Source organism: Solanum stenotomum, chromosome 11 (assembly GCF_019186545.1).
Source record: "Solanum stenotomum isolate F172 chromosome 11, ASM1918654v1, whole genome shotgun sequence".
NCBI classification, from domain to species: Eukaryota; Viridiplantae; Streptophyta; class Magnoliopsida; order Solanales; family Solanaceae; genus Solanum; species Solanum stenotomum.
Genome location: NC_064292.1, coordinates 27,653,076 through 27,664,573, shown reverse-complemented (window position 1 = coordinate 27,664,573; position 11,498 = coordinate 27,653,076). Strand labels below are relative to the sequence as shown.

The window sequence follows — 11,498 nt, the reverse complement described above, 5'->3', positions numbered from 1 at the left end:
TATTTTTCACTAGTCTTGGGTTCAAGGTTGGGTTCACTGACTGTGGACTCTTCCACCGTCCTTGAACCCATCGTTGTCCCTTGCCTTAGAATATTTTGAGGTGTTACAATATCTCCCCCTAGGGATCATTCGTCCTCGAATGACGATCTAGACACCATACGGAAGTAAAGACTCAAGACTAGTGGCCCATCATGCATGCAACATCAAAATAACGCAAAATTTAAAGGAGGATACATCAACTCCATCTCAAACATAATCAATGAATCACTAGGAAATTGGAACTACATCTAGCAACCTATTATGCATGGAACTCAATATTTCTTATATTTATAGGAGGAGTTACCTTCTCCAACTAAAAGCATGCTCAACACAATATCATGGAGCCAATATGCCACTACTCTCAAAGCATACTAAAACATGTTCATCAACTCAACTCATGAAGTCAGATAGACAAATCATACTAAATGCACAATCAATATAAGGAACATAAATCATGAAACTCATTTTCTTACTAAACATGAATTTCATCAAGAACATGCATAACATAAGGAAATCATGGGGAAAACACCAAGAACACACATGACTCCCAAAACACTAAAACTCAAGAGGAACTACTTACCTCAATCTTGAATAAGAGTAAAAGGAAAGAGATGAGGATATCAGGACTTTATATCGGCCTCGGCCTCCCAAGTAGCACCCTCAACTAAATGATTTCACCATAAAACCTTCACGGAAGCTATTTCCTTGTTTCTCAATCTCTTGACTTGCCGGTCTAGGATCTCTACCAGAACCTCTTCATATGAAAGACTTTCTTCAACTCCTAATCCTTCTAAGGGAATAATTGATTATGTATCTCCAATACACTTCTTAAGCATAGAAACATGAAATACCGGAGCCAACTCATTTGGCAAATCAAACTCATAGGCAACCTTCCCAATACGCTTCAAAATTTGATATGGGCCTACATACCGGGGAGTAAGTTTCTCTTTCTTGCCAAATGTCATCACACCCTTCATGGGTGAGATTTTTAAATAGACCCAATCATTAACTTTTAATTCTAGATCATTTCTTCTCACATCGGCATAAGACTTTTGTCTACTTTGAGCCTTTCCCATTTTCTCTCTAATAAGCCGAACTTTCTTAATGGCTTCATAAACTAGCTTGGGACCTATCAAAGCAATTTGACCTACCTCAAACCAACCAACCGGAAACCTACATCTCCTACCATACAAAGCTTCAAAAGGAGCCATACCGATGCTTGAGTGATAACTATTCTTGTAGGCAAACTCTATTAATGGCAAGTGGTCATCCCGATTACCCTTGTAATCTATAACACATACCCTTAACATATCTTCCAATGTTTCGATGGTACGCTCCTCTTGCCCATCGGTTTGGGGATGAAAACTAGTGCTAAGCTTAACATTAGTACCAAGCCCTTTTTGGAATGACTTACAAAAGTGCAAAGTAAATTGAGTACTCCAATCCGAAATAATAGATAAAGGGACCCATGGAACTTCACTATCTCTCTTATATACAACTTGGCATAGTCATCCGTTGAATCAGAAACTATAATGGGAATAAAGTGGGCTGACTTTTTCATCCTATTTATCATGACGCAAATAGATTAATGTTGCATTTGTGTGCGAGGCAAACCCACAATAAAGTCCATATTTACATCTTCCCACTTCCAAGTCGGAATACTTATATATTGGGACAAGCCTCCCGGTCTTTGATGCTCAACCTTGACTTGTTGACAATTAGGACATTTGGCTACAAATCCCGCAATATCTTTCTTCATACCATTCTACCAATAGACTTCCCGTAGATCACGGGACATCTTGGTGGCTCCCGGATGAATAGAATGCCGAGAATTATGAGTTTCTCTAAAATTTGTTCCCTCAAGCCATCAACATTAGGAACACATAAACGACTTTGGTACCTAAGCACCCCATCTCCTTCTTGGGAGAAGGCCTCAACGGACTTTTTATGTACCGACTCTTTCAACTCAACTAATATAGGATCAAGATCTTGCTTAGACTTTACATCCATCACAAAGTATGATTAGGAACCATTGTGGACCATGACACCACCCTTGGTGGAATCCTCTAATTGGTCACCTAGTCATGCCAATCTATGCACCTCACAAACCAATTCTTTCTTTTCATCCTCTACATGAGCCACACTACCAATGGACATTCTACTAAGTGCATCCGCTACCACATTAGCTTTGTTGGGGTGATAAAGGACACTTATATAATAATCCTTCAAAAGTTCTAACCAGCTTTTTTGTCGGAGATACAAGTCCTTTTGACTAAACATATATTGAAGACTCTTGTGATTGGTGAAAACATCAATATGGACTCCGTACAAGTAATGTCTCTATATTTTCAAGGCAAATACTACCGCTACTAATTCAAGATCATGGGTAGGATAATTCTTCTCATGTACTTTGAGTTGCCTTGAAGCATAGGCAATCACTTTACTATTTTGCATGAGGATACATCTCTACCCAACTCTAGAGGCATCACAATATACTACGAAACCATATGTACCCTCTGATAAGGTTAACACCAGAGCAGAAGTAAGTCTATCTTTCAACTCTTGGAAACTCTTCTCAAAAGCATCCGACCACTCAAACTTAGCTTTCTTTTGAGTCAAAGCCATCAAAGGAGAAGCAATAGAGGAGAAGCCCTCAACAAACCTCCTATAGTAACCATCCAAACCCAAAAAGCTTCTAATATCTGAAGGAGTTAGAGGTCTAGTCCAACTCTTGACCACATCCATCTTCTTAGGATCTACCTCAATACCCTTGCTTGACACGATATGACCAAGGAAAGCTACGGACCTTATCCAAAATTCACACTTGCTAAACTTTGCAAAAACTTGATGGTCCTTAAGAACTTGCAACCGAATTCTCAAATGGTCCACATGTTCATTTTTACTCCTTGAGTAAATCAAGATATCATCAATAAACACGATCACAAACGTGTCTAGCTATTGCCTAAACACTCTATTCATTAAGTCCATGAATGTCGCCGGGACATTTGTCAATCCAATGTTCCTAACCACAAATTCATAGTGACCATACCGGGTCCTAAAGGCCGTCTAGGGAATATCAATACCTCTCACCCTTAATTGATGGTAACCCGAACGAAGGTCAATTTTGGAGAAATAGCTAGCCCCTTGAAATTGGTCAAACAAGTCATCAATTCTCGGAAGAGGATACTTGTTCTTAATAGTCACTTTATTCAATTGACGATAATCAATGCACAATCTAAGAGACCCATCCTTCTACTTAACAAACAACACCGGATCACCCCATCGAGGGATACTCGATTAAATAAAACCTTTCTCTAGCAAATCTTTTAGTTGCTCTTTCAACTCTTTTAATTCCACCGGAGCCATTCTATAAGAAGGAACGAAGATAGGTTGCATATCTGGAAGAAATTCAATACCAAAATCTATTTCCCTCTCGGGAGGAATACCGAGCAATTCATCGGGGAAATTTCTGGGAATTCATTCACTACCGGAACTGACTCTAAAAGAGGGGTAACAGACTCACCATCCATCACCCTAACAAGATGGTAAATACACCCTTTGGAGATCATTGTCATAGCTTTAAGACAAGAAACAATTTGACCTCTAGGGATAGAATTTCCCCCTTTCCACTCTAAGATAGGCTCATTTGGAAATTGGAATTTAACCACCAAAGTCCTACAATCTATAGAGGCAAAACATGCATGCAACCAATCCATACCCAAAATTACATCAAAGTCTAACATGTCTAACTCTACCAAGTCCACAAAAGTACCCTTATGGGACAAGAAAATGGGAAAACTTCTATAGACTCTCTTAACCACCACCGAGCCACCAACCGGTGTAGAGATCGAAAAAGGTTCTACTAACACTTCGAGGAGTATTTCAAACTTCATGGCCACAAAATGTGTCAAAAAGGACAAAGTAGCACCGGGATCTAACAAGGCATATACAGTAATAGAAAAGACTTTTAACATACCGGTCACCACATCCGAGGAGCTCTCTTGGTCACCTCAAGATTGAAGAGCATAAAAGAGGTTTTGCTTTTGGGCATTGAAGTTGGAACCGCTTTGAGGAGCTTGTTTTCCTTCTCTCCCCTTAGCCATGAGTACTGGGCAATCTCTCATCTTGTGGCCAATCTTTCCACAACCATAGCACCCATCCGAGCCAACTAAGAATTTGCCTTCATGTTTTGTACAACATTTTGCACAGTTAGGCCTAGCAACATACGAACCACAACTATTACCTCCTTCAGGTTTAGGGTTGGAGACCCTATCATTGTTTAACCTTAGGAGAGAACTAGAGGAGCCTTGGTTGGAGAACCTTTGTTTAAACCTTGTTCGACCTTGTTCATCAGACCTAGCATTGGAGAAATTCCTGCCACCGGTTCTAGCTCTTTTCACCTCCCTATTCTTGTCTTGGAGTTTCTCTTCCTCCATTTGTTGTGCATACACCATAAGACGTAAACTTCGCATGGGTCACATTCTCCATTACGGGATCAACCGGAGCTTGGTTAACTTGAGGAGGTTGATTACCTTGAGGAACTCCTTGATTCACATCCTCCTCTTCCACCCTTCTTGCGTTTGCCCTTCGTGTAAACATTTCCTGAAGACACAAGAAGAGGATTAAAAAGAAGACTTTATAGCACGACATAAGAGTAATGAAAGAAGTGAAATTTCCTAAACGTTTTATAGCCTCTCCTTCATACATGTGGCATGCTTCACACTCATGAACAAGACTCTACTAGACGTGGCTTATGAGACATCATCCTAGAATAATTCTAAACCTTTTGCTCTGATTACCAAGTGTGTCACGACCCAAGGGTACTCCCTAGATGTAACAAAGCAGGCACTAGAACCCCAAAAGGAACCATGTAAGCCACTTAGAATACCATAACATAAGTAAAGAACAATAAAGAGTAAAACGCATTTTCAAGTCTTAAGAATTTTTTTCCAGAAAAGCAAAGCGGAAGTCTAAACTTGTCTCGATTAGCCATTTATTACAATAGAAGTACCAAATAGGGTCACAACCCTTACAACATAGTTCTCAAATGAAGATACAATAAAGGAACTAGAAATTCATCATCCATCCTCGAACCATGAGGACTCACCAAAAGCTAGGAGAATAGTCGATCCAAGATTTGACCAAGAAGGAGATCACTTAAAGAATCGGACCCTACACTTATGGAAAAATGTAGAAAATATGGGTCAGTACAAAAATGCACCAAGTATGATAGCCATGCAAGAAATCATTGAAAACTTGCTAAAAACGACATTTTGGTTGAAAACCATGCACTTTACCTAGTTTGAACTCATCATGGATACATTGGAAAACATAAGTCATAAACCATATTGTCATGCATAGATCATCATATCATAAGTGCCCTCAAAGTCTACTTGTGCAATGAATGAGTAAAATCCCATAATCCTATCCATACTTTGTAAAGCTTCTTGAGTAGATATGGTCCATAAATCATATTCTTGTCCATATAAACATACTAGGGAATAAGCCTTAACCGACATAGACCATGTGAGCTAAACATGGAATCCGGTGTCTACCATACACCGAAAAGGGTTGTCCTACTTGCCTAAGGTAGAACCATACTCTTAGCTTAGGTGGATCCACTAGATAAAGACATATGAGGGCACATAGTTGTGGGATAAGGGGATAGCTACTAGAAAACACAACCTCAACTAACGGAAGAGCTTCCATCCTAAGGGATTACTACTAGGAAAACCCAACCGCAACTAACAGAAGAGCTTCCATTTCATATTAATATCCGCTCGGTACTAAGCATTGATTCCCACAATTTACATACTAAGTCTTGAATTAAATTCATAATCATGAAAGAATGTCTTGACACTCAATCCAACATAATCATACTATAGCTCCTAGATTCATTAGGTGAGAATAGTCTTTCAACTATAGAATCATCATATTGTGAGAACAACTATCACCTCATACCATATTCATACATAATTGTGCACATAAAGATAATCATCCAACAACACAATAACTATATCATAAACATATTCACTTTAGTCTTAAAGTGTTCATAAAGCATATTCATAAATCTCATAGTCAACCATAATTCACATATCTTGCCCTTCAAGGCCACAATCCATCAAAACATATAAAATTACTACATTAGACATGAATGATAACATGATTCAAGTAACCCAACTATAGAAAGAATAATCTCATATCATCCTTCTAAAATCAACAAATCACATCATAAGATCCAAATTTGGGAAATTAGGGATTTCATGGGTTCTTAGGGAAAATCATCATAAATAAATAATAAATCATCAATTCAATAATAATCCATCATAAATCAACAATTTAAAAAGTTTTTTTGAAAGAAACCACAAGATTGAAGTCAAACCCTAACTTTCGGGAAATCACTAGTTTTGAAATTGAATTTGGAGGGACTCCTTGGATGGTGATCATCCAAGTATGAAGGCCTACCATACCTTAACTATAATTCTCCAAACAAATTGAGTGAAACAGTATTGTTTTTTCAAGCCCTAGCTCCAATTCTACTCTTCTTCTTCTTTGAAATCTAGAGAGAGAAATTATGTGTAGAAGATGAACTTTGTGGTTTTGATTTGGGTGTTGGGAAATAATGGAGTGAATGGGTGTATTTTGACTTAAAAAGACTTATATAAGATCTAGGATTAGTATTATAATGATTTAGTTTAGGTATAAGATGCATAGGAAATGACCCATATAACCTTGAAAAAGTTAACTGACGGGTACCTTAAATGGATGGGTTTACCGGCCGTGGACTCTTCCACCGTCCTTGAACCCTTCCTTAGAACCTTGCCTTAGATTATTTTCCACAAGGCTTGGGTTCACTGGCCGTGGACTCTTCCACCATCCTTGAACCTTTCCTTAGAACCTTGACTTAGAATAATTTTCACAAGGCTTGGGTTCACCGGCCGTGGACTCTTCCACCGTCCTTGAACCCTTCCTTAGAAACTTGCCTTAGTATATTTTTCATAACGCTTGGTTCAAGGATGGGTCCACCGGCCATGGACTCTTCCACTGTCCTTGAACCTTTCCTTAGAACCTTGCCTTAGAATATTTCTCACAAGGCTTGGGTTCAAGGATGGGTTCACCGGTCGTGGACTCTTCCACCATCCTTGAACCCTTCCTTAGAACCTTGGCTTAAAATATTTTTCACAAGGCTTGGGTTCAAGGTTGGGTTCACTGGCCGTGGACTCTTCCACCGTCCTTGAACCCTTCCTTGGACCCTTGCCTTAGAATATTTTGAGGTGTTACAAAAGTACATAGTCGGAGAACAACAACATATTGGGAGAACAAATAAATTTTTATTCTTCTAGCCCATAGATCCACTCTTCTATTAGTTCAAGATTAGGATAGCCTGCATCCTTCATGTTTATTGTTAAATATCCCAACATATCATATCTAATGTAGTACTAAGGATTCTTCTTATCTTTCGATACAAAACAGTGTGGATATCCAGAGGTATCAATCCCACAACACCCAACCTCCTTTGACAATCCCATTTTGCGCATTCCTCTTCTGACGTTATCTACAGACTGCTACTTTCCTTTCTTTGCATAAATATTTGATAGCAGAACATGATAACCAGAAATTTCATCACTCCTTTCTAATTCAAGCAGTTTACTAGAAACAATTTTCCCCAATTAAAAATGTGTATGCACTCTGCAGGTTGCAAGGAGTGAAGACATTACCTTCAACACCCAATTGTTTAGCAAAATTATGAGCTTCATCCAACCGTCCAACTCTTCCTAACATGTCAACCACACAAGCATACTGATCTGCTGACGGCTGAATCTCGTATTCTTCACCCATCAGCTCAAATATTTTAAGGCCTGAATCAACCAATCCGGTGTAGTTGCAAGTAGACAGGACAACTACAAAGGTAACATCATCTGGTTCTAAACTATTCTGCCGCAAAGAGTAGAAAAGTGTTAGAGCTTTCTTACCCATCCCATGAAGACCATACCCCAAACTCAGATTTGTATATGTCACAGAGTTCTTCTCAGGAGATTTTAGAAAACACTTTCAGCATAATCAAAGATTCCTGATTTTGAATACATGTCTACCAAAGCAGACACTACATAAACATTGTTCTCAAACAAATTGCGAATTGCTAAACAATGTAGCTGCTTGCCTATTGCTATACTTCCTGACTGGCTGGATGATGGGAGGATTGATGCTAAGGTCACAATATTTGGCTTCATATTCTGCTCAAGTATCTCCAAGAAGACAACAAAAGATTGTTCAATTAATCCATTTTGAGTGTTTCCAGAAATCATAGCATTCCACGTGGCTTGATCTTTATCATATGTGAAGTTCGACTGGAATATTGCTTGTTCTTCTCTTATAATATTAGATTTGGCATACATGTCTATCAGGTAACTCTCCATCCCTTCAAATTGAATATTATGCCTCAAAAGATAAGCATGGGTCTATTTACCAATTTCCCTGTCCCTAAGATTTGATGCCGCAGAAAGCATGATGGTAATTGTAGTATCATCAATTGCAACCCATAGCTTTTTCATCTCATATACAAGCTTCAAAGCCTCATTATTCAGTTCGTTCTGAACCAAAGCATACACCATGGAGTTCCATGACACTATATCTCTTTCATTCATTCTATAAAAACATTAAATGAATTGCCAACTTGGTTACACCTAGAATATGTGGCTATCATAACATTAAGCAAAGTAACCTATGAATCCCTAAATTTCATTACCATACATGCATGTAGCTGTTGGGCAAACTCCAAATGCTGCAACTGTGAAGTTGCCATAAGAGCAGATACAAATGTCACATCATCAATAGTAACAACATCCTCTGCTTCTACAGCTTCAAGAAAGAGATCAACTACTTTAAAAGGAAAATTGTTCTGAATGTACCTGCTAATCATAGAGTTCTAGATCTCAGTATTTGTTTCACAAGTATTCTCAAATATTCTGGTCGCCAAATCAATACAGCCAAGCTCAGCTTACATAACAATGGCAACACTAACAACAAACATGTCATTTACATATGCATTACCCAATTTCACAAGCAATCCATAAAGAACATCAACAACTCTAACATCCCCTATTTTTGATATAGCAGGAAAAACATTAGTAAAACTAACAACAATTGGCTTAATTCCTAATCTCATCACCATAACAAAATACCTCACTGCTTCTGAAAACCTCTTCCTTTTGGCATACCATGAAAAAATAGTATTCCACCCAACAACATTTCTTTTACGCATAGTTCTAAACACCCTTTCAACTAAATCACAATCAGAACCATTATCCAATGTAAGACAAGTAGCAGAGTACACATTAAACAAAGAATTACTAATAATCCTACTAGAATGAATCCTAGAATGCAGAATGTGGCAATGCACAACATTACCTACAAGAATCCGTTTGGTCTCCACCTAAGCCTTGATAACAGAGGAATATGTATACTGATCATATACAAATGAACCAACATGACTCAATCGAGAATAGACTGAAATTGCTCATGGGGCATTATATTACAGATAAACCCAATAATAATTGTGTTCCAAAGGACAATTGTTGGTTCAAGAATTGTATCGTACAGTTGGCGGGTGAGATGGGGTTAAACGAAAGCGAATTGTTCTGGGTTTTGGCTCTGTGAGAGTGCATTGTTGGTCGGTGAGGAGTAGAGAAGACTAATTTGGGAGATGGGCTAAGCTCAAAGATGGAGCCTGTGAGAAAGTTGAAGAAGCCAATGTTTTGGTCTTACAAATACTCATCCATTTACAAATATTTGGTCTTACAAATACTCATCCATTTCTTATGAAATAAAGCATAGCCATTGACAATTAAAAAAAGTAAAAACCTACATATTTAATCAAAAAATATTGTGGAACTCAGAAGTTGGAATTAATACTTTGTATTATATTGGTGATGCAGTAAAGACCAAATACACCTATGAAGCTGTACTCTATCCACCTAGAAATATATATATATATCCATAAAAGAGAACCCTAGACCCGCCTATGTGGCGCCACCACAAACCATGATTCCCTTTTAATTTATTTTATTTCCAAAACTAGACTTCTCCTTTCATGAAAAAATTGTGATTTTTATGAAAAGTGTTTACCTTTATTGAAAAGTTGTGACTTATATCAAGAGTTGCGACTTTTATGAAAAGTTGCAACTTTTATGAAAAAGTGTGAATTTTATGAAAACTTATGACTTTTATGAAAGGTTGTGACCTTTCTGATGAGACACAATAAGCATTTGTTCACACTACCTTTTGTTGTCTATAAATAGAGGAATTTCCTATCATTTTAAAAACAACAAAAATTTTGAACTTCTTCTTCTTCTTCTGGACAATTAAATATTTCTGTACTTTGCTCTTGTTGAATGACTCACTGACACCATTTTTTTGTATCCATACACTGATGAATAGAATTTTTCTTTCCTAAGAGGATCTATTCCTTTAAATCTCGGGTACTAGGGGGAATAATTTCATCAAGGGGACACTGTGCATTCGGTGGGCTCAATTTTTTCCATTCTGTTTCATTCTATTGTTATAGATCCTGGTATGTTTTTATAATCATTAATTTATTCTTATATTATTAAATGCTATTTTTGAGTACATGCTTTAAATTTTGTTGCTTATGTTTCTGCAATATTATTGTTATAAGTATTTGTTAGTGCATATTAAATAACAAACGTTAGTAGTGTATTTAAACAAGTTTTCTCTACTTCAATTGTTTAAGGCACAATAAAAAAAAGCCCTTACAAATTTCTAATTTGTTCATCAACAACGTCATTTCTTCACATACAAGGATGAGATTTTGTGTTCTTTAGAAAATCCTCTGAGAGTTAATAGCTTTGCATGCCCATATTTTTTTGTTTTTATGTTGTTGTTATCTATTTTTTCTAAATTTATCATTTGATATTATGAGTACTTTAAGGTTTGAAAGTTGATTGAAGTGTTAGTCAATTTTCTGAGGTATGTTATTTTAAAATATGAGAACTTTTCTGGTTAGACTGATTTATTATCATCATTGGATATCTCATAGTTTACTCCCTTCAATGTATGTTTTTTCTCGCAATTTTGTTGTCTCCTTAAAATTATATTTATTATTTTTTGTTTGGTATGTATATGATCTCACTTGGACAAAGCTTTCATCCTTTTAATGTTTTTCTTTTTTTCCTTCTCATTCAGCTCTACGAAATATTTTTTGTATGAGTTATGACTATTTTCAGCAAGCTTAATTTGAAGAATATGAAACAAAATTTGCTCTAAATAAAAGTAATATCTTAAGCTACAAAAAATATGTCTATTAACATAGATTTGTTGTCCTTTATGTCCCAAGTCATTACTAAGCATTTGAATTATATAAGTTAGACTTATTTTTTACTTTTTAATGTTCGAGAATATTCTTTAGCATGAGTCTAGAATTCAATATTTTGATCTACTTG

The 11,498-nt window shown here is 36.9% G+C and overlaps 1 pseudogene; it reads right to left on the bottom strand.

The window, feature by feature from the left end:
* Positions 1–7,370: 7,370 nt before the first annotated feature.
* LOC125845804 (pentatricopeptide repeat-containing protein At3g22150, chloroplastic-like) lies at positions 7,371–9,814 on the bottom strand (annotated as a pseudogene).
* Between the last annotated feature and the right edge of the window lie 1,684 nt (positions 9,815–11,498).